The sequence below is a fragment of the Schistocerca piceifrons genome, unplaced genomic scaffold (genome assembly GCF_021461385.2).
Source record: "Schistocerca piceifrons isolate TAMUIC-IGC-003096 unplaced genomic scaffold, iqSchPice1.1 HiC_scaffold_716, whole genome shotgun sequence".
In the NCBI taxonomy this organism is placed as follows: Eukaryota; Metazoa; Arthropoda; class Insecta; order Orthoptera; family Acrididae; genus Schistocerca; species Schistocerca piceifrons.
In genome coordinates, this window is record NW_025728966.1 from 57453 (window position 1) to 77011 (window position 19559).

Sequence of the window (19559 nt, forward strand, 5' to 3'; positions counted from 1 at the left end):
GTATACCTTCTGCAGGAATCTCGCAGAATGGTAGCATTTGCTTACGCCTCTTCACATGGATAACGTGCATGCACACTGTAGCGAGGCTCGTAAACGAATGACATCGCCAAGCATGACATTATACTACAAAATGCATACAAACCAATGTTCTGCCTATGCATTCAGAAAACCTCTGAGGCCAGTAGAATACTTGTCATAGGTTGTAGAACATCCCTTTCATTCAGTGTACTGCCATGTGTTAGATGCTGCTCGAGATAGCTCCGCTCCTTGCAGGAAGGTTTAAATAATGAATGCCTTCTGTGAGGTTCGAACTCACGACCCCTGGTTTACGAGACCAGTGCTCTACCACTGAGCTAAGAAGGCGGCAGCTTAGCGTTTGTGAGCTATCCCCAAATTGTTACTTCATCATACTGAATCTTGCAGCCCTCGACCAGATATCGGATTTGGCACACAGCTGCTGCTGGGGGTGTCCACATTGCCGTTTTCCAAATCTCTTGAATGTTTCGCCCTTACGATCGACGACGAGCGTCGGCCCACCAAAAGTTAGCGGTCTGCACAATCCTGACCTAGTGCACAGCTTGTGGGATAGCGTGGCTCGACTGCGAAATGCGCCTTTCGGCTCCTCTCTCTGGCTACAGTGCGCTGTTGTCCACAGTGGCACTGGCGTTGCCCATGGGGCTTCATGTAAGGCGACTGCACGTCGCTCGGCCAACAGCGGCCTACTGCAGACCGACACTTAAGACACACCAAATACAAATCGACATCGAGAGACAGGCCCTGTCATATGGCACTCGCGACGTATATGCTGAAATTGAATGTAAAGAATACGTCTTTTGTAGCGGGCGTCCCTCTACTGCAGTGTCACACATGACGAATAAAAAGGAAAACAGCAGAACGTCTGTGTAGGGCCATGTTTTTACCTACAGTGTCACTTGGCTGAATGTGTATAAGGCTCTGTGGCATCACTCAAACGCAGCCAAATTGTCACACTAGCTGTGTATCTCTAACAAAGTTGACGTATGTCCTCACCTCGGTGCCGGTTAAAACGATTTCGCCCCCGGGTGGGCTCGAACCACCAACCTTTCGGTTAACAGCCGAACGCGCTAGCCGATTGCGCCACGGAGGCCTTGACTTTAGCTCCCTTGTGCTCTGTATATCAACGCAATTCGTATACCTTCTGCAGGAATCTCGCAGAATGGTAGCATTTGCTTACGCCTCTTCACATGGATAACGTGCATGCACACTGTAGCGAGGCTCGTAAACGAATGACATCGCCAAGCATGACATTATACTACAAAATGCATACAAACCAATGTTCTGCCTATGCATTCAGAAAACCTCTGAGGCCAGTAGAATACTTGTCATAGGTTGTAGAACATCCCTTTCATTCAGTGTACTGCCATGTGTTAGATGCTGCTCGAGATAGCTCCGCTCCTTGCAGGAAGGTTTAAATAATGAATGCCTTCTGTGAGGTTCGAACTCACGACCCCTGGTTTACGAGACCAGTGCTCTACCACTGAGCTAAGAAGGCGGCAGCTTAGCGTTTGTGAGCTATCCCCAAATTGTTACTTCATCATACTGAATCTTGCAGCCCTCGACCAGATATCGGATTTGGCACACAGCTGCTGCTGGGGGTGTCCACATTGCCGTTTTCCAAATCTCTTGAATGTTTCGCCCTTACGATCGACGACGAGCGTCGGCCCACCAAAAGTTAGCGGTCTGCACAATCCTGACCTAGTGCACAGCTTGTGGGATAGCGTGGCTCGACTGCGAAATGCGCCTTTCGGCTCCTCTCTCTGGCTACAGTGCGCTGTTGTCCACAGTGGCACTGGCGTTGCCCATGGGGCTTCATGTAAGGCGACTGCACGTCGCTCGGCCAACAGCGGCCTACTGCAGACCGACACTTAAGACACACCAAATACAAATCGACATCGAGAGACAGGCCCTGTCATATGGCACTCGCGACGTATATGCTGAAATTGAATGTAAAGAATACGTCTTTTGTAGCGGGCGTCCCTCTACTGCAGTGTCACACATGACGAATAAAAAGGAAAACAGCAGAACGTCTGTGTAGGGCCATGTTTTTACCTACAGTGTCACTTGGCTGAATGTGTATAAGGCTCTGTGGCATCACTCAAACGCAGCCAAATTGTCACACTAGCTGTGTATCTCTAACAAAGTTGACGTATGTCCTCACCTCGGTGCCGGTTAAAACGATTTCGCCCCCGTGTGGGCTCGCACCACCAACCTTTCGGTTAACAGCCGAACGCGCTAGCCGATTGCGCCACGGAGGCCTTGACTTTGGCTCCCTTGTGCTCTGTATATCAACGCAATTCGTATACCTTCTGCAGGAATCTCGCAGAATGGTAGCATTTGCTTACGCCTCTTCACATGGATAACGTGCATGCACACTGTAGCGAGGCTCGTAAACGAATGACATCGCCAAGCATGACATTATACTACAAAATGCATACAAACCAATGTTCTGCCTATGCATTCAGAAAACCTCTGAGGCCAGTAGAATACTTGTCATAGGTTGTAGAACATCCCTTTCATTCAGTGTACTGCCATGTGTTAGATGCTGCTCGAGATAGCTCCGCTCCTTGCAGGAAGGTTTAAATAATGAATGCCTTCTGTGAGGTTCGAACTCACGACCCCTGGTTTACGAGACCAGTGCTCTACCACTGAGCTAAGAAGGCGGCAGCTTAGCGTTTGTGAGCTATCCCCAAATTGTTACTTCATCATACTGAATCTTGCAGCCCTCGACCAGATATCGGATTTGGCACACAGCTGCTGCTGGGGGTGTCCACATTGCCGTTTTCCAAATCTCTTGAATGTTTCGCCCTTACGATCGACGACGAGCGTCGGCCCACCAAAAGTTAGCGGTCTGCACAATCCTGACCTAGTGCACAGCTTGTGGGATAGCGTGGCTCGACTGCGAAATGCGCCTTTCGGCTCCTCTCTCTGGCTACAGTGCGCTGTTGTCCACAGTGGCACTGGCGTTGCCCATGGGGCTTCATGTAAGGCGACTGCACGTCGCTCGGCCAACAGCGGCCTACTGCAGACCGACACTTAAGACACACCAAATACAAATCGACATCGAGAGACAGGCCCTGTCATATGGCACTCGCGACGTATATGCTGAAATTGAATGTAAAGAATACGTCTTTTGTAGCGGGCGTCCCTCTACTGCAGTGTCACACATGACGAATAAAAAGGAAAACAGCAGAACGTCTGTGTAGGGCCATGTTTTTACCTACAGTGTCACTTGGCTGAATGTGTATAAGGCTCTGTGGCATCACTCAAACGCAGCCAAATTGTCACACTAGCTGTGTATCTCTAACAAAGTTGACGTATGTCCTCACCTCGGTGCCGGTTAAAACGATTTCGCCCCCGGGTGGGCTCGAACCACCAACCTTTCGGTTAACAGCCGAACGCGCTAGCCGATTGCGCCACGGAGGCCTTGACTTTAGCTCCCTTGTGCTCTGTATATCAACGCAATTCGTATACCTTCTGCAGGAATCTCGCAGAATGGTAGCATTTGCTTACGCCTCTTCACATGGATAACGTGCATGCACACTGTAGCGAGGCTCGTAAACGAATGACATCGCCAAGCATGACATTATACTACAAAATGCATACAAACCAATGTTCTGCCTATGCATTCAGAAAACCTCTGAGGCCAGTAGAATACTTGTCATAGGTTGTAGAACATCCCTTTCATTCAGTGTACTGCCATGTGTTAGATGCTGCTCGAGATAGCTCCGCTCCTTGCAGGAAGGTTTAAATAATGAATGCCTTCTGTGAGGTTCGAACTCACGACCCCTGGTTTACGAGACCAGTGCTCTACCACTGAGCTAAGAAGGCGGCAGCTTAGCGTTTGTGAGCTATCCCCAAATTGTTACTTCATCATACTGAATCTTGCAGCCCTCGACCAGATATCGGATTTGGCACACAGCTGCTGCTGGGGGTGTCCACATTGCCGTTTTCCAAATCTCTTGAATGTTTCGCCCTTACGATCGACGACGAGCGTCGGCCCACCAAAAGTTAGCGGTCTGCACAATCCTGACCTAGTGCACAGCTTGTGGGATAGCGTGGCTCGACTGCGAAATGCGCCTTTCGGCTCCTCTCTCTGGCTACAGTGCGCTGTTGTCCACAGTGGCACTGGCGTTGCCCATGGGGCTTCATGTAAGGCGACTGCACGTCGCTCGGCCAACAGCGGCCTACTGCAGACCGACACTTAAGACACACCAAATACAAATCGACATCGAGAGACAGGCCCTGTCATATGGCACTCGCGACGTATATGCTGAAATTGAATGTAAAGAATACGTCTTTTGTAGCGGGCGTCCCTCTACTGCAGTGTCACACATGACGAATAAAAAGGAAAACAGCAGAACGTCTGTGTAGGGCCATGTTTTTACCTACAGTGTCACTTGGCTGAATGTGTATAAGGCTCTGTGGCATCACTCAAACGCAGCCAAATTGTCACACTAGCTGTGTATCTCTAACAAAGTTGACGTATGTCCTCACCTCGGTGCCGGTTAAAACGATTTCGCCCCCGTGTGGGCTCGCACCACCAACCTTTCGGTTAACAGCCGAACGCGCTAGCCGATTGCGCCACGGAGGCCTTGACTTTGGCTCCCTTGTGCTCTGTATATCAACGCAATTCGTATACCTTCTGCAGGAATCTCGCAGAATGGTAGCATTTGCTTACGCCTCTTCACATGGATAACGTGCATGCACACTGTAGCGAGGCTCGTAAACGAATGACATCGCCAAGCATGACATTATACTACAAAATGCATACAAACCAATGTTCTGCCTATGCATTCAGAAAACCTCTGAGGCCAGTAGAATACTTGTCATAGGTTGTAGAACATCCCTTTCATTCAGTGTACTGCCATGTGTTAGATGCTGCTCGAGATAGCTCCGCTCCTTGCAGGAAGGTTTAAATAATGAATGCCTTCTGTGAGGTTCGAACTCACGACCCCTGGTTTACGAGACCAGTGCTCTACCACTGAGCTAAGAAGGCGGCAGCTTAGCGTTTGTGAGCTATCCCCAAATTGTTACTTCATCATACTGAATCTTGCAGCCCTCGACCAGATATCGGATTTGGCACACAGCTGCTGCTGGGGGGGTCCACATTGCCGTTTTCCAAATCTCTTGAATGTTTCGCCCTTACGATCGACGACGAGCGTCGGCCCACCAAAAGTTAGCGGTCTGCACAATCCTGACCTAGTGCACAGCTTGTGGGATAGCGTGGCTCGACTGCGAAATGCGCCTTTCGGCTCCTCTCTCTGGCTACAGTGCGCTGTTGTCCACAGTGGCACTGGCGTTGCCCATGGGGCTTCATGTAAGGCGACTGCACGTCGCTCGGCCAACAGCGGCCTACTGCAGACCGACACTTAAGACACACCAAATACAAATCGACATCGAGAGACAGGCCCTGTCATATGGCACTCGCGACGTATATGCTGAAATTGAATGTAAAGAATACGTCTTTTGTAGCGGGCGTCCCTCTACTGCAGTGTCACACATGACGAATAAAAAGGAAAACAGCAGAACGTCTGTGTAGGGCCATGTTTTTACCTACAGTGTCACTTGGCTGAATGTGTATAAGGCTCTGTGGCATCACTCAAACGCAGCCAAATTGTCACACTAGCTGTGTATCTCTAACAAAGTTGACGTATGTCCTCACCTCGGTGCCGGTTAAAACGATTTCGCCCCCGTGTGGGCTCGCACCACCAACCTTTCGGTTAACAGCCGAACGCGCTAGCCGATTGCGCCACGGAGGCCTTGACTTTGGCTCCCTTGTGCTCTGTATATCAACGCAATTCGTATACCTTCTGCAGGAATCTCGCAGAATGGTAGCATTTGCTTACGCCTCTTCACATGGATAACGTGCATGCACACTGTAGCGAGGCTCGTAAACGAATGACATCGCCAAGCATGACATTATACTACAAAATGCATACAAACCAATGTTCTGCCTATGCATTCAGAAAACCTCTGAGGCCAGTAGAATACTTGTCATAGGTTGTAGAACATCCCTTTCATTCAGTGTACTGCCATGTGTTAGATGCTGCTCGAGATAGCTCCGCTCCTTGCAGGAAGGTTTAAAAAATGAATGCCTTCTGTGAGGTTCGAACTCACGACCCCTGGTTTACGAGACCAGTGCTCTACCACTGAGCTAAGAAGGCGGCAGCTTAGCGTTTGTGAGCTATCCCCAAATTGTTACTTCATCATACTGAATCTTGCAGCCCTCGACCAGATATCGGATTTGGCACACAGCTGCTGCTGGGGGTGTCCACATTGCCGTTTTCCAAATCTCTTGAATGTTTCGCCCTTACGATCGACGACGAGCGTCGGCCCACCAAAAGTTAGCGGTCTGCACAATCCTGACCTAGTGCACAGCTTGTGGGATAGCGTGGCTCGACTGCGAAATGCGCCTTTCGGCTCCTCTCTCTGGCTACAGTGCGCTGTTGTCCACAGTGGCACTGGCGTTGCCCATGGGGCTTCATGTAAGGCGACTGCACGTCGCTCGGCCAACAGCGGCCTACTGCAGACCGACACTTAAGACACACCAAATACAAATCGACATCGAGAGACAGGCCCTGTCATATGGCACTCGCGACGTATATGCTGAAATTGAATGTAAAGAATACGTCTTTTGTAGCGGGCGTCCCTCTACTGCAGTGTCACACATGACGAATAAAAAGGAAAACAGCAGAACGTCTGTGTAGGGCCATGTTTTTACCTACAGTGTCACTTGGCTGAATGTGTATAAGGCTCTGTGGCATCACTCAAACGCAGCCAAATTGTCACACTAGCTGTGTATCTCTAACAAAGTTGACGTATGTCCTCACCTCGGTGCCGGTTAAAACGATTTCGCCCCCGTGTGGGCTCGCACCACCAACCTTTCGGTTAACAGCCGAACGCGCTAGCCGATTGCGCCACGGAGGCCTTGACTTTGGCTCCCTTGTGCTCTGTATATCAACGCAATTCGTATACCTTCTGCAGGAATCTCGCAGAATGGTAGCATTTGCTTACGCCTCTTCACATGGATAACGTGCATGCACACTGTAGCGAGGCTCGTAAACGAATGACATCGCCAAGCATGACATTATACTACAAAATGCATACAAACCAATGTTCTGCCTATGCATTCAGAAAACCTCTGAGGCCAGTAGAATACTTGTCATAGGTTGTAGAACATCCCTTTCATTCAGTGTACTGCCATGTGTTAGATGCTGCTCGAGATAGCTCCGCTCCTTGCAGGAAGGTTTAAATAATGAATGCCTTCTGTGAGGTTCGAACTCACGACCCCTGGTTTACGAGACCAGTGCTCTACCACTGAGCTAAGAAGGCGGCAGCTTAGCGTTTGTGAGCTATCCCCAAATTGTTACTTCATCATACTGAATCTTGCAGCCCTCGACCAGATATCGGATTTGGCACACAGCTGCTGCTGGGGGGGTCCACATTGCCGTTTTCCAAATCTCTTGAATGTTTCGCCCTTACGATCGACGACGAGCGTCGGCCCACCAAAAGTTAGCGGTCTGCACAATCCTGACCTAGTGCACAGCTTGTGGGATAGCGTGGCTCGACTGCGAAATGCGCCTTTCGGCTCCTCTCTCTGGCTACAGTGCGCTGTTGTCCACAGTGGCACTGGCGTTGCCCATGGGGCTTCATGTAAGGCGACTGCACGTCGCTCGGCCAACAGCGGCCTACTGCAGACCGACACTTAAGACACACCAAATACAAATCGACATCGAGAGACAGGCCCTGTCATATGGCACTCGCGACGTATATGCTGAAATTGAATGTAAAGAATACGTCTTTTGTAGCGGGCGTCCCTCTACTGCAGTGTCACACATGACGAATAAAAAGGAAAACAGCAGAACGTCTGTGTAGGGCCATGTTTTTACCTACAGTGTCACTTGGCTGAATGTGTATAAGGCTCTGTGGCATCACTCAAACGCAGCCAAATTGTCACACTAGCTGTGTATCTCTAACAAAGTTGACGTATGTCCTCACCTCGGTGCCGGTTAAAACGATTTCGCCCCCGTGTGGGCTCGCACCACCAACCTTTCGGTTAACAGCCGAACGCGCTAGCCGATTGCGCCACGGAGGCCTTGACTTTGGCTCCCTTGTGCTCTGTATATCAACGCAATTCGTATACCTTCTGCAGGAATCTCGCAGAATGGTAGCATTTGCTTACGCCTCTTCACATGGATAACGTGCATGCACACTGTAGCGAGGCTCGTAAACGAATGACATCGCCAAGCATGACATTATACTACAAAATGCATACAAACCAATGTTCTGCCTATGCATTCAGAAAACCTCTGAGGCCAGTAGAATACTTGTCATAGGTTGTAGAACATCCCTTTCATTCAGTGTACTGCCATGTGTTAGATGCTGCTCGAGATAGCTCCGCTCCTTGCAGGAAGGTTTAAATAATGAATGCCTTCTGTGAGGTTCGAACTCACGACCCCTGGTTTACGAGACCAGTGCTCTACCACTGAGCTAAGAAGGCGGCAGCTTAGCGTTTGTGAGCTATCCCCAAATTGTTACTTCATCATACTGAATCTTGCAGCCCTCGACCAGATATCGGATTTGGCACACAGCTGCTGCTGGGGGGGTCCACATTGCCGTTTTCCAAATCTCTTGAATGTTTCGCCCTTACGATCGACGACGAGCGTCGGCCCACCAAAAGTTAGCGGTCTGCACAATCCTGACCTAGTGCACAGCTTGTGGGATAGCGTGGCTCGACTGCGAAATGCGCCTTTCGGCTCCTCTCTCTGGCTACAGTGCGCTGTTGTCCACAGTGGCACTGGCGTTGCCCATGGGGCTTCATGTAAGGCGACTGCACGTCGCTCGGCCAACAGCGGCCTACTGCAGACCGACACTTAAGACACACCAAATACAAATCGACATCGAGAGACAGGCCCTGTCATATGGCACTCGCGACGTATATGCTGAAATTGAATGTAAAGAATACGTCTTTTGTAGCGGGCGTCCCTCTACTGCAGTGTCACACATGACGAATAAAAAGGAAAACAGCAGAACGTCTGTGTAGGGCCATGTTTTTACCTACAGTGTCACTTGGCTGAATGTGTATAAGGCTCTGTGGCATCACTCAAACGCAGCCAAATTGTCACACTAGCTGTGTATCTCTAACAAAGTTGACGTATGTCCTCACCTCGGTGCCGGTTAAAACGATTTCGCCCCCGTGTGGGCTCGCACCACCAACCTTTCGGTTAACAGCCGAACGCGCTAGCCGATTGCGCCACGGAGGCCTTGACTTTGGCTCCCTTGTGCTCTGTATATCAACGCAATTCGTATACCTTCTGCAGGAATCTCGCAGAATGGTAGCATTTGCTTACGCCTCTTCACATGGATAACGTGCATGCACACTGTAGCGAGGCTCGTAAACGAATGACATCGCCAAGCATGACATTATACTACAAAATGCATACAAACCAATGTTCTGCCTATGCATTCAGAAAACCTCTGAGGCCAGTAGAATACTTGTCATAGGTTGTAGAACATCCCTTTCATTCAGTGTACTGCCATGTGTTAGATGCTGCTCGAGATAGCTCCGCTCCTTGCAGGAAGGTTTAAATAATGAATGCCTTCTGTGAGGTTCGAACTCACGACCCCTGGTTTACGAGACCAGTGCTCTACCACTGAGCTAAGAAGGCGGCAGCTTAGCGTTTGTGAGCTATCCCCAAATTGTTACTTCATCATACTGAATCTTGCAGCCCTCGACCAGATATCGGATTTGGCACACAGCTGCTGCTGGGGGTGTCCACATTGCCGTTTTCCAAATCTCTTGAATGTTTCGCCCTTACGATCGACGACGAGCGTCGGCCCACCAAAAGTTAGCGGTCTGCACAATCCTGACCTAGTGCACAGCTTGTGGGATAGCGTGGCTCGACTGCGAAATGCGCCTTTCGGCTCCTCTCTCTGGCTACAGTGCGCTGTTGTCCACAGTGGCACTGGCGTTGCCCATGGGGCTTCATGTAAGGCGACTGCACGTCGCTCGGCCAACAGCGGCCTACTGCAGACCGACACTTAAGACACACCAAATACAAATCGACATCGAGAGACAGGCCCTGTCATATGGCACTCGCGACGTATATGCTGAAATTGAATGTAAAGAATACGTCTTTTGTAGCGGGCGTCCCTCTACTGCAGTGTCACACATGACGAATAAAAAGGAAAACAGCAGAACGTCTGTGTAGGGCCATGTTTTTACCTACAGTGTCACTTGGCTGAATGTGTATAAGGCTCTGTGGCATCACTCAAACGCAGCCAAATTGTCACACTAGCTGTGTATCTCTAACAAAGTTGACGTATGTCCTCACCTCGGTGCCGGTTAAAACGATTTCGCCCCCGTGTGGGCTCGCACCACCAACCTTTCGGTTAACAGCCGAACGCGCTAGCCGATTGCGCCACGGAGGCCTTGACTTTGGCTCCCTTGTGCTCTGTATATCAACGCAATTCGTATACCTTCTGCAGGAATCTCGCAGAATGGTAGCATTTGCTTACGCCTCTTCACATGGATAACGTGCATGCACACTGTAGCGAGGCTCGTAAACGAATGACATCGCCAAGCATGACATTATACTACAAAATGCATACAAACCAATGTTCTGCCTATGCATTCAGAAAACCTCTGAGGCCAGTAGAATACTTGTCATAGGTTGTAGAACATCCCTTTCATTCAGTGTACTGCCATGTGTTAGATGCTGCTCGAGATAGCTCCGCTCCTTGCAGGAAGGTTTAAATAATGAATGCCTTCTGTGAGGTTCGAACTCACGACCCCTGGTTTACGAGACCAGTGCTCTACCACTGAGCTAAGAAGGCGGCAGCTTAGCGTTTGTGAGCTATCCCCAAATTGTTACTTCATCATACTGAATCTTGCAGCCCTCGACCAGATATCGGATTTGGCACACAGCTGCTGCTGGGGGGGTCCACATTGCCGTTTTCCAAATCTCTTGAATGTTTCGCCCTTACGATCGACGACGAGCGTCGGCCCACCAAAAGTTAGCGGTCTGCACAATCCTGACCTAGTGCACAGCTTGTGGGATAGCGTGGCTCGACTGCGAAATGCGCCTTTCGGCTCCTCTCTCTGGCTACAGTGCGCTGTTGTCCACAGTGGCACTGGCGTTGCCCATGGGGCTTCATGTAAGGCGACTGCACGTCGCTCGGCCAACAGCGGCCTACTGCAGACCGACACTTAAGACACACCAAATACAAATCGACATCGAGAGACAGGCCCTGTCATATGGCACTCGCGACGTATATGCTGAAATTGAATGTAAAGAATACGTCTTTTGTAGCGGGCGTCCCTCTACTGCAGTGTCACACATGACGAATAAAAAGGAAAACAGCAGAACGTCTGTGTAGGGCCATGTTTTTACCTACAGTGTCACTTGGCTGAATGTGTATAAGGCTCTGTGGCATCACTCAAACGCAGCCAAATTGTCACACTAGCTGTGTATCTCTAACAAAGTTGACGTATGTCCTCACCTCGGTGCCGGTTAAAACGATTTCGCCCCCGTGTGGGCTCGCACCACCAACCTTTCGGTTAACAGCCGAACGCGCTAGCCGATTGCGCCACGGAGGCCTTGACTTTGGCTCCCTTGTGCTCTGTATATCAACGCAATTCGTATACCTTCTGCAGGAATCTCGCAGAATGGTAGCATTTGCTTACGCCTCTTCACATGGATAACGTGCATGCACACTGTAGCGAGGCTCGTAAACGAATGACATCGCCAAGCATGACATTATACTACAAAATGCATACAAACCAATGTTCTGCCTATGCATTCAGAAAACCTCTGAGGCCAGTAGAATACTTGTCATAGGTTGTAGAACATCCCTTTCATTCAGTGTACTGCCATGTGTTAGATGCTGCTCGAGATAGCTCCGCTCCTTGCAGGAAGGTTTAAATAATGAATGCCTTCTGTGAGGTTCGAACTCACGACCCCTGGTTTACGAGACCAGTGCTCTACCACTGAGCTAAGAAGGCGGCAGCTTAGCGTTTGTGAGCTATCCCCAAATTGTTACTTCATCATACTGAATCTTGCAGCCCTCGACCAGATATCGGATTTGGCACACAGCTGCTGCTGGGGGTGTCCACATTGCCGTTTTCCAAATCTCTTGAATGTTTCGCCCTTACGATCGACGACGAGCGTCGGCCCACCAAAAGTTAGCGGTCTGCACAATCCTGACCTAGTGCACAGCTTGTGGGATAGCGTGGCTCGACTGCGAAATGCGCCTTTCGGCTCCTCTCTCTGGCTACAGTGCGCTGTTGTCCACAGTGGCACTGGCGTTGCCCATGGGGCTTCATGTAAGGCGACTGCACGTCGCTCGGCCAACAGCGGCCTACTGCAGACCGACACTTAAGACACACCAAATACAAATCGACATCGAGAGACAGGCCCTGTCATATGGCACTCGCGACGTATATGCTGAAATTGAATGTAAAGAATACGTCTTTTGTAGCGGGCGTCCCTCTACTGCAGTGTCACACATGACGAATAAAAAGGAAAACAGCAGAACGTCTGTGTAGGGCCATGTTTTTACCTACAGTGTCACTTGGCTGAATGTGTATAAGGCTCTGTGGCATCACTCAAACGCAGCCAAATTGTCACACTAGCTGTGTATCTCTAACAAAGTTGACGTATGTCCTCACCTCGGTGCCGGTTAAAACGATTTCGCCCCCGTGTGGGCTCGCACCACCAACCTTTCGGTTAACAGCCGAACGCGCTAGCCGATTGCGCCACGGAGGCCTTGACTTTGGCTCCCTTGTGCTCTGTATATCAACGCAATTCGTATACCTTCTGCAGGAATCTCGCAGAATGGTAGCATTTGCTTACGCCTCTTCACATGGATAACGTGCATGCACACTGTAGCGAGGCTCGTAAACGAATGACATCGCCAAGCATGACATTATACTACAAAATGCATACAAACCAATGTTCTGCCTATGCATTCAGAAAACCTCTGAGGCCAGTAGAATACTTGTCATAGGTTGTAGAACATCCCTTTCATTCAGTGTACTGCCATGTGTTAGATGCTGCTCGAGATAGCTCCGCTCCTTGCAGGAAGGTTTAAATAATGAATGCCTTCTGTGAGGTTCGAACTCACGACCCCTGGTTTACGAGACCAGTGCTCTACCACTGAGCTAAGAAGGCGGCAGCTTAGCGTTTGTGAGCTATCCCCAAATTGTTACTTCATCATACTGAATCTTGCAGCCCTCGACCAGATATCGGATTTGGCACACAGCTGCTGCTGGGGGGGTCCACATTGCCGTTTTCCAAATCTCTTGAATGTTTCGCCCTTACGATCGACGACGAGCGTCGGCCCACCAAAAGTTAGCGGTCTGCACAATCCTGACCTAGTGCACAGCTTGTGGGATAGCGTGGCTCGACTGCGAAATGCGCCTTTCGGCTCCTCTCTCTGGCTACAGTGCGCTGTTGTCCACAGTGGCACTGGCGTTGCCCATGGGGCTTCATGTAAGGCGACTGCACGTCGCTCGGCCAACAGCGGCCTACTGCAGACCGACACTTAAGACACACCAAATACAAATCGACATCGAGAGACAGGCCCTGTCATATGGCACTCGCGACGTATATGCTGAAATTGAATGTAAAGAATACGTCTTTTGTAGCGGGCGTCCCTCTACTGCAGTGTCACACATGACGAATAAAAAGGAAAACAGCAGAACGTCTGTGTAGGGCCATGTTTTTACCTACAGTGTCACTTGGCTGAATGTGTATAAGGCTCTGTGGCATCACTCAAACGCAGCCAAATTGTCACACTAGCTGTGTATCTCTAACAAAGTTGACGTATGTCCTCACCTCGGTGCCGGTTAAAACGATTTCGCCCCCGTGTGGGCTCGCACCACCAACCTTTCGGTTAACAGCCGAACGCGCTAGCCGATTGCGCCACGGAGGCCTTGACTTTGGCTCCCTTGTGCTCTGTATATCAACGCAATTCGTATACCTTCTGCAGGAATCTCGCAGAATGGTAGCATTTGCTTACGCCTCTTCACATGGATAACGTGCATGCACACTGTAGCGAGGCTCGTAAACGAATGACATCGCCAAGCATGACATTATACTACAAAATGCATACAAACCAATGTTCTGCCTATGCATTCAGAAAACCTCTGAGGCCAGTAGAATACTTGTCATAGGTTGTAGAACATCCCTTTCATTCAGTGTACTGCCATGTGTTAGATGCTGCTCGAGATAGCTCCGCTCCTTGCAGGAAGGTTTAAATAATGAATGCCTTCTGTGAGGTTCGAACTCACGACCCCTGGTTTACGAGACCAGTGCTCTACCACTGAGCTAAGAAGGCGGCAGCTTAGCGTTTGTGAGCTATCCCCAAATTGTTACTTCATCATACTGAATCTTGCAGCCCTCGACCAGATATCGGATTTGGCACACAGCTGCTGCTGGGGGTGTCCACATTGCCGTTTTCCAAATCTCTTGAATGTTTCGCCCTTACGATCGACGACGAGCGTCGGCCCACCAAAAGTTAGCGGTCTGCACAATCCTGACCTAGTGCACAGCTTGTGGGATAGCGTGGCTCGACTGCGAAATGCGCCTTTCGGCTCCTCTCTCTGGCTACAGTGCGCTGTTGTCCACAGTGGCACTGGCGTTGCCCATGGGGCTTCATGTAAGGCGACTGCACGTCGCTCGGCCAACAGCGGCCTACTGCAGACCGACACTTAAGACACACCAAATACAAATCGACATCGAGAGACAGGCCCTGTCATATGGCACTCGCGACGTATATGCTGAAATTGAATGTAAAGAATACGTCTTTTGTAGCGGGCGTCCCTCTACTGCAGTGTCACACATGACGAATAAAAAGGAAAACAGCAGAACGTCTGTGTAGGGCCATGTTTTTACCTACAGTGTCACTTGGCTGAATGTGTATAAGGCTCTGTGGCATCACTCAAACGCAGCCAAATTGTCACACTAGCTGTGTATCTCTAACAAAGTTGACGTATGTCCTCACCTCGGTGCCGGTTAAAACGATTTCGCCCCCGTGTGGGCTCGCACCACCAACCTTTCGGTTAACAGCCGAACGCGCTAGCCGATTGCGCCACGGAGGCCTTGACTTTGGCTCCCTTGTGCTCTGTATATCAACGCAATTCGTATACCTTCTGCAGGAATCTCGCAGAATGGTAGCATTTGCTTACGCCTCTTCACATGGATAACGTGCATGCACACTGTAGCGAGGCTCGTAAACGAATGACATCGCCAAGCATGACATTATACTACAAAATGCATACAAACCAATGTTCTGCCTATGCATTCAGAAAACCTCTGAGGCCAGTAGAATACTTGTCATAGGTTGTAGAACATCCCTTTCATTCAGTGTACTGCCATGTGTTAGATGCTGCTCGAGATAGCTCCGCTCCTTGCAGGAAGGTTTAAATAATGAATGCCTTCTGTGAGGTTCGAACTCACGACCCCTGGTTTACGAGACCAGTGCTCTACCACTTTTTTTTTTTTTTTTTTTTTTTTTTTTTTCCTAGTCAGACGCCTTAACCACTTTTTTTTTTTTTTTTTTTTTTTAACCACTTTTTTTTTTTTTTTTTTTGTCTTTGTGTTAAACCATTTTAATGACCCAGTGCAGCTCGGTGGAGGCGCGTTGGGCAGGGGTCGAATCCCGAGGCCTGGCCATGACGTCTCCTCCTCCCTGCACTGAAGCACAGTGGCACCAGTACGTAGTAATTGTCTTTGGTTCGGAGTCGCATGATACTGATATGTGGACACGGGGCTTATTTATGCGTTGTCTAACTAAACAGGTGAAAGCTTGGCAGGAAGGCAAAGTAACTAAGAGCTAGCGTGAATGTCTCCCCTATCATGAAGTGAGATCAGTATCCCCCTATACCGGCGCCATTAATGCAACTGGCGCAGGAGCGAGCAATAGAAGTGGAAACTTAACCAATCCCCTGCTTTTCGAAAACAATACTGAGCATATTCGCAAAGTCCCTCTTAAGATGTGGGAAAGATTGTTGCGTCCAGTACTCATGAAGCATGTAACCAGTAAACGAAATAAAATCGGAAATACCATCACCATCAACCACTGCAAAAATGTAACGGCCAAGAAGCCACATAATGGTGTTGTTCTTTGTCCGGGGATAAAAAACCGTGTCCGGCCAGCAGAGAATATCAGTTGTAAAAGCTGATTCCGAGCTTCTGGTGAGTAACGCCAATTGTCGGCGCAGCCAGTACCACATGCGAAGACGGTCAGCGCAGGTAAATCGGTGTGGGAGTGTATCAATACAACCACACGTTTGACAAAGCGGAGTGACACTTAAACCTATACGATGAAGTCGTTCGTTCGTAGGAATCAGCTGATTAACTACCTTATACCATAGGGAGGCAACAGCTGCGGAATGAACGGGTAAGCTGATATTCGTCCATATGTGACGCCAATGAAAACGGGGATATTGTAAAACAATCGGGATGGAAGAAGAAGACCTGTTCCATTTGTCAAGCAGTGTTCGCGTAGTAAAAACAGGACTACGTTGTAAGTGGAGATCCAGATAACTAATCTCAATGTAGAAGTCCCGAACATGCCGTAGCTTCGCATTTAGAGGCCCTACGTTAATAGGCGGTGACAAGCTCGCAGGACGAACGACATGGAATAATCGCGAAGTAACAGTCGGGGACTCAGAAAATAAAAGATGGAGGGTGCGCTTAACATAAAGGGCAGCAGCCTTGACACGGACATCGGTGAACGACAAGCCGCCCTCAAGTCGCGGCTTCGTAAGAACATCACAACGTAATTTAAAAATGTGCCCCCGCCAAATATATCTGTTAATAAGCTGGACCATTTTTGCACCCTGCATTCTGGGAAGCGGAAACAACTGAGCAACGTAATATACTTTACATAAAACATAAGTGTCTAATACATGCTTTTTTTGCAGTATCGGTATCGAACGCCATGAGTGTTCGAATAAAACACCTTGAAGCTTGGAAATGGCCACTTGCCAATTTTTCGCAGCCATACGAAGAGGACACCGTTCAAGATAGATACCTAAATGTGTATGATGTTCAACAGCCGTAACCCACGGAACAACCACATGTTCAAAGCCCCGCAAATTCAGGAGTTTGCTTTTACGGGGGTTGATACGAGAACCTGAGGCCGCAGAAAATTTATCCAGTTCCATTTTCAACGGCGGCACTTCTGCGGAGGAACGAAGTAAAACAACCAAATCATCAGCATAAGCTGTTGCTGTCTGGGTAACCCCAGAGATCGTAAGACCACGAAGTGTCGAGTTGAGACGTGTGAGGAGTGGTTGAAGGGAGAGAGCATAAAGGGTCATGGATAAAGGGCTACCTTGCGGGACGCCACGTTTAATATCAATGACCTTCGTCAGCTGTCCATTAATGTCAATCTTAGCAGAAATGCCAGTCGTCATATTCTTAAGAACCAGCAGCGCCTTTTCATTAAAACCGAGTCGGCGCAGCAGAAGCTCTAAAAACGAATGGGACACACGATCAAAAGCCTTACTAAAATCAACAAATAAAAGCGCACAGGAAATATTGGTGACAGCGACAATCGACACAATATCACGATACCCCGCCAGAGGCGTCAAGATGGAGCGCCCCGGAAAGCAGCTTTGACAAGGAGTTATCACAGGTGTAAGCAAGAGGGATAGACGTGCATTAACAGCCCTAGCAGCCGTCTTATAATCAAAATTTAAAAGGGTTAAAGGACGAAAGTCACTAGCTGTCTTCAAACCAGCAGATTTCGGTATCAGGACAACCGTACCTCTCTTGAAATCGGCTGGAATTGTGCCACCATTCAAAATTTCATTTACTATATCCGTAAAAACCGGCCCTATAATAGTCCAAAAGCGAACAAAAAACTCCTTAGGAAGGCCATCCGGACCAGGAGATTTGTGAGATGGTGAACAAGCAATGAAAGCTGAAATTTCGTCTGCAGTAAAAGGAGCTAAAAATTCCATATTATGGTCCTCTGTTAAAACTGATGGGATAGCAGTTGAAATCTCGTCAACATCAAGCGGATCAGAATCAGCCACAGCATATAAGGTCTCATAGTAGCAGGTAAGTTCATGGGTTATTTGATTCTGTAAGGTAAGCCGGCGACCATCAGCTGCCATAAGGCCGTCAATCAATACACGTCGACGGTTCTTGTGGTGACGAAACAGATGGTACATGGAAGTCATTTCATGTGCTAAGGTGGACGGCGGCTTAGATTTAATCTTCAATCCTTCCATCTGAAGCCGTTTAATACTAAGGAGCTTGGCTTTAATTTTCCGAACCTCAGAAAGGTGGGCACATGTCATTCGAGGAGTATCATAAAGTTCGCGAAGCACCGAATAGTAATACTCAAAAGTCAGTTTCAGATCTCGCGCTCTATTATAACTGTAGGACATTAAAGTGCGACGTAGTTTTGGCTTCGCACAGTGGATCCACCAGTGAAGCTTAGACGGATAGTATCGCAGAGAACGTAAACACATGTCCCACGCCGTCTGTATTAGAGGTTCGATGTCAGGGTCATCGAGCAAGGAGACATTTAATTTCCACAGTGGCCGATAAAGTTTAAGAGGCTGACGTTCCAAATTAATTATAACCGCAAGGGCACAATGATCCGTAAAACTGGCTGGAATTACATCTACATTTAAAACAGAAACACTAAGGGGATCAGAAATATACAATCGGTCCAGGCGACTACTTGACGTGGCAGTAAAAAATGTAAATTTAACTAAAGTGGGGTGTTTAACCTCCCACGCATCGCGTAGTCGTAGTTGACGTACAAGAGAATGTAGCTCGAAACAATAATTAAAATGAGGGGATTGGTCCTTAGCTTGTAATACACAATTAAAATCACCCCCCAATATCAAAGTCGCAGGATTTTTGCGTAAAAGATAAATCAGATCCTCTTTATAAAAACGAGACCTTTCCTGCCGTTTGCTGGAACCAGAGGGGGCGTAAATATTAACCAAGGTTGTGTCAAATAACCGACAACCAATACCCCTTCCCGAGTCTAAGAGCTCAATTTCGGTAACGGGGATACTGTCACGAATTAGTAAGGCAGTACCTGTGGAAAACTCAGGCGCAAAATTTATAATAGTGCGAAAGCCAGGAACAAACAGGTGTGCAACGGAGACTTCCTGCAGGAAAACAACATCAGCTGCAGAGTCATAAATGAACTGCTGCAGAGACGCTAACTTCAGAGCAGATTGAATGCTATTTATATTTAAGGTAATAAACGTGTACGCCTGCAACATCAACAAAACAAAAGGGAAAATGAACCCTAATTACACCACATTAGAAGCAACTACATCCAGATCATCAACATCAGACATGGCAGAGGGTGATTGCCCGGAATCAACGGAATCAGAGTCATCCTTTGCATGCTTGTGTTTTTTCCGCACCGCGTGAAGATTGGGGGGCACTTTCACCCGACGGCGTATCTGATGCACACCAGAGTCAAGAGCAGGTGGAGTGGGGGGTTCGAGATCAGGCACGTCAACCAAGGCATCCGAA

General features: G+C 48.8%; 26 non-coding genes across 26 annotated transcripts; all 26 read right to left on the minus strand.

Annotated features, from left to right (window-relative positions):
- Window positions 1-291: 291 nt before the first annotated feature.
- Window positions 292-363, minus strand: Trnat-cgu. The gene has a single exon. It is a non-coding gene; the product is annotated as a tRNA-Thr (tRNA).
- Window positions 364-1052: 689 nt separating this feature from the next.
- On the minus strand, window positions 1053-1126 carry Trnan-guu. Its single transcript has one exon. It is a non-coding gene; the product is annotated as a tRNA-Asn (tRNA).
- Window positions 1127-1459: 333 nt separating this feature from the next.
- Window positions 1460-1531, minus strand: Trnat-cgu. The gene has a single exon. It is a non-coding gene; the product is annotated as a tRNA-Thr (tRNA).
- Window positions 1532-2220: 689 nt separating this feature from the next.
- Window positions 2221-2294, minus strand: Trnan-guu. Its single transcript has one exon. It is a non-coding gene; the product is annotated as a tRNA-Asn (tRNA).
- A 333-nt stretch (window positions 2295-2627) lies between these two features.
- On the minus strand, window positions 2628-2699 carry Trnat-cgu. The gene has a single exon. It is a non-coding gene; the product is annotated as a tRNA-Thr (tRNA).
- A 689-nt stretch (window positions 2700-3388) lies between these two features.
- On the minus strand, window positions 3389-3462 carry Trnan-guu. The gene has a single exon. It is a non-coding gene; the product is annotated as a tRNA-Asn (tRNA).
- Window positions 3463-3795: 333 nt separating this feature from the next.
- Window positions 3796-3867, minus strand: Trnat-cgu. The gene has a single exon. It is a non-coding gene; the product is annotated as a tRNA-Thr (tRNA).
- A 689-nt stretch (window positions 3868-4556) lies between these two features.
- On the minus strand, window positions 4557-4630 carry Trnan-guu. The gene has a single exon. It is a non-coding gene; the product is annotated as a tRNA-Asn (tRNA).
- A 333-nt stretch (window positions 4631-4963) lies between these two features.
- On the minus strand, window positions 4964-5035 carry Trnat-cgu. The gene has a single exon. It is a non-coding gene; the product is annotated as a tRNA-Thr (tRNA).
- A 689-nt stretch (window positions 5036-5724) lies between these two features.
- Window positions 5725-5798, minus strand: Trnan-guu. Its single transcript has one exon. It is a non-coding gene; the product is annotated as a tRNA-Asn (tRNA).
- A 333-nt stretch (window positions 5799-6131) lies between these two features.
- Trnat-cgu lies at window positions 6132-6203 on the minus strand. Its single transcript has one exon. It is a non-coding gene; the product is annotated as a tRNA-Thr (tRNA).
- Window positions 6204-6892: 689 nt separating this feature from the next.
- Window positions 6893-6966, minus strand: Trnan-guu. The gene has a single exon. It is a non-coding gene; the product is annotated as a tRNA-Asn (tRNA).
- A 333-nt stretch (window positions 6967-7299) lies between these two features.
- Trnat-cgu lies at window positions 7300-7371 on the minus strand. The gene has a single exon. It is a non-coding gene; the product is annotated as a tRNA-Thr (tRNA).
- Window positions 7372-8060: 689 nt separating this feature from the next.
- On the minus strand, window positions 8061-8134 carry Trnan-guu. The gene has a single exon. It is a non-coding gene; the product is annotated as a tRNA-Asn (tRNA).
- Window positions 8135-8467: 333 nt separating this feature from the next.
- Window positions 8468-8539, minus strand: Trnat-cgu. The gene has a single exon. It is a non-coding gene; the product is annotated as a tRNA-Thr (tRNA).
- Window positions 8540-9228: 689 nt separating this feature from the next.
- On the minus strand, window positions 9229-9302 carry Trnan-guu. Its single transcript has one exon. It is a non-coding gene; the product is annotated as a tRNA-Asn (tRNA).
- Window positions 9303-9635: 333 nt separating this feature from the next.
- On the minus strand, window positions 9636-9707 carry Trnat-cgu. The gene has a single exon. It is a non-coding gene; the product is annotated as a tRNA-Thr (tRNA).
- A 689-nt stretch (window positions 9708-10396) lies between these two features.
- Trnan-guu lies at window positions 10397-10470 on the minus strand. Its single transcript has one exon. It is a non-coding gene; the product is annotated as a tRNA-Asn (tRNA).
- A 333-nt stretch (window positions 10471-10803) lies between these two features.
- On the minus strand, window positions 10804-10875 carry Trnat-cgu. Its single transcript has one exon. It is a non-coding gene; the product is annotated as a tRNA-Thr (tRNA).
- Window positions 10876-11564: 689 nt separating this feature from the next.
- On the minus strand, window positions 11565-11638 carry Trnan-guu. The gene has a single exon. It is a non-coding gene; the product is annotated as a tRNA-Asn (tRNA).
- Window positions 11639-11971: 333 nt separating this feature from the next.
- Trnat-cgu lies at window positions 11972-12043 on the minus strand. Its single transcript has one exon. It is a non-coding gene; the product is annotated as a tRNA-Thr (tRNA).
- Window positions 12044-12732: 689 nt separating this feature from the next.
- Window positions 12733-12806, minus strand: Trnan-guu. The gene has a single exon. It is a non-coding gene; the product is annotated as a tRNA-Asn (tRNA).
- A 333-nt stretch (window positions 12807-13139) lies between these two features.
- Trnat-cgu lies at window positions 13140-13211 on the minus strand. The gene has a single exon. It is a non-coding gene; the product is annotated as a tRNA-Thr (tRNA).
- Window positions 13212-13900: 689 nt separating this feature from the next.
- On the minus strand, window positions 13901-13974 carry Trnan-guu. The gene has a single exon. It is a non-coding gene; the product is annotated as a tRNA-Asn (tRNA).
- A 333-nt stretch (window positions 13975-14307) lies between these two features.
- On the minus strand, window positions 14308-14379 carry Trnat-cgu. Its single transcript has one exon. It is a non-coding gene; the product is annotated as a tRNA-Thr (tRNA).
- Window positions 14380-15068: 689 nt separating this feature from the next.
- Window positions 15069-15142, minus strand: Trnan-guu. Its single transcript has one exon. It is a non-coding gene; the product is annotated as a tRNA-Asn (tRNA).
- Between the last annotated feature and the right edge of the window lie 4417 nt (window positions 15143-19559).